Below are 1,885 nucleotides of genomic sequence, written 5' to 3' on the forward strand. Positions count from 1 at the left end.
TTGCGCAAAATATTAGTCAGTTTTGATTTTTAATACTTTTTATAGCTGTTTTTTATTTTTGCATATTTTATTTTTTTATTCCTGAGGCAAAATGTAAAACTTTGATTTTTCATTCTTTATTCTTACTACTTTCCTAACGTTTTAAAATACATTATTTATAATTGTTTCATTTCAGGTGAATATAAGGTTTTAATACCGGTTTAAATTTTTATTTACTGTAATTTATGTATTTCAGCAAAATTTTCTAGCTATCTATATTTTGTATTTTCTCTGTAACTTTTGGTATATGTATTTGGAATTTAATTTTATAAATTTTTGGTTTTTAAGTTTCATAGCTAACTATATGAAAAAATTTATACGCTGGTCGAAAGTTAATTAAAAAAAAATTCATTAGATGCTAACAATCTCATAAGCCTCAAAGACTATTTAACAAAATTGCAAATTTTATAGCTTGAAGAAATAATTTTAAAACACTATGCCCTAATATTTTACTTTCAAAAGCTGATAGTAAGAAAGTTTACTAAGAGTTAAAAAAGTTTGGTTACTTTTTCAATTAGATAAAAATTGGTTTAATTTTTAACTACTCAGTATTTTATTTATCAATGCAAATTTTGTTGTTCCAATTTTTTAAAACTAGTATGTGGTAATTGATTTTTATTAATGATTAAAAATTTTACGTTTTTATAAAAAATACTGTTTTTTCATAAAATTATAATAATATTCCTATTTTTCAATTTCATTTAAAACATTTTTTTAATTTTTTATAAATTTACCATTTTATTTTTTTAGTAATTATACAAGTGCAAAAGCTACCACTTATCAACAACCGTCATAATAATAAATAACGACCGTCTAAAATTTACTAAATTTGTCAATAATAGCATTTTGTGTCAATTGATTTACTTTATTATACTAACAATCGATTTTACAATGCCATCCATATCTATTTAAGAATGCGTATTGATTGCAATTTATACTGTCCATTAGTTGTCGTCCATTTTTTGGCAACATTCCCCCAAAACGTCTCAAGCGAATATTCGGTCAACGACTAAGAACGAAAGAAAAAGTAAAATATAATTATAAGAAGGAGAAGATAATTCGTTTAGTTATATTGAAATATCGCGCAAAAGTCTTTAGTTGGCTAAGTACCGAACTAAGCAATATATATGTATATTGGTTAGATATGACGCTGCAACGTCAATTTTCCAAAAATTCTTTTTATTATAATAAATAATTATTATATTAAATTTTTTTCTACCTTTGCTGATAACTCAAACATTGTAATTAATAAAAAAATAATATTGAAACAAATAATTTTTAAACGCATTTGAGTTTCTTGTACCAATATTATTTTTTGTAAATTCTAAAGCTTTACTCCAAAATATTTAGTTGAAACTTACCGTTATGGTAAATGTAAATTTAAGATGGTACATAACCAAAATGTAACCGATTAATGAAACAAAAACCGAAAAAAAATAAATATAAATTCTAATAGTGCTAGTAATAGAAATTAAAACAATTAAATAAAAAAAAAATACAAAAACAACAAATATTCTTAAGTTACAAAAACCCCCTCAAATTAAATGCCTTTAACATGTATTAAAATAAAATTCACCTAATGCTAAGTCCACTAAAATAAAATAAAAACAAAAGTAATTTAAATAAACATGTATGTACATACATAGAAAAAAATACCTAAAGCAAAAAATAATTAATAAAACAGAAATGAGTTTTATTTAAGTATTTAAATTAATAATGAGAAATTGAAGCGAAACAATTTGGGTTAAAAGATTAATATGCACATGTAACAGTTATGGTAAGTGTGAGTTTAAGAAAAATTATAATAACTAAAAAAATATTAATAATTTAAAAAAAGCGAAATCAG

Source organism: Bactrocera latifrons, unplaced genomic scaffold (genome assembly GCF_001853355.1).
Source record: "Bactrocera latifrons isolate USDA-ARS-PBARC rearing strain unplaced genomic scaffold, ASM185335v1 scaffold_185, whole genome shotgun sequence".
Lineage (NCBI taxonomy): Eukaryota > Metazoa > Arthropoda > Insecta > Diptera > Tephritidae > Bactrocera > Bactrocera latifrons.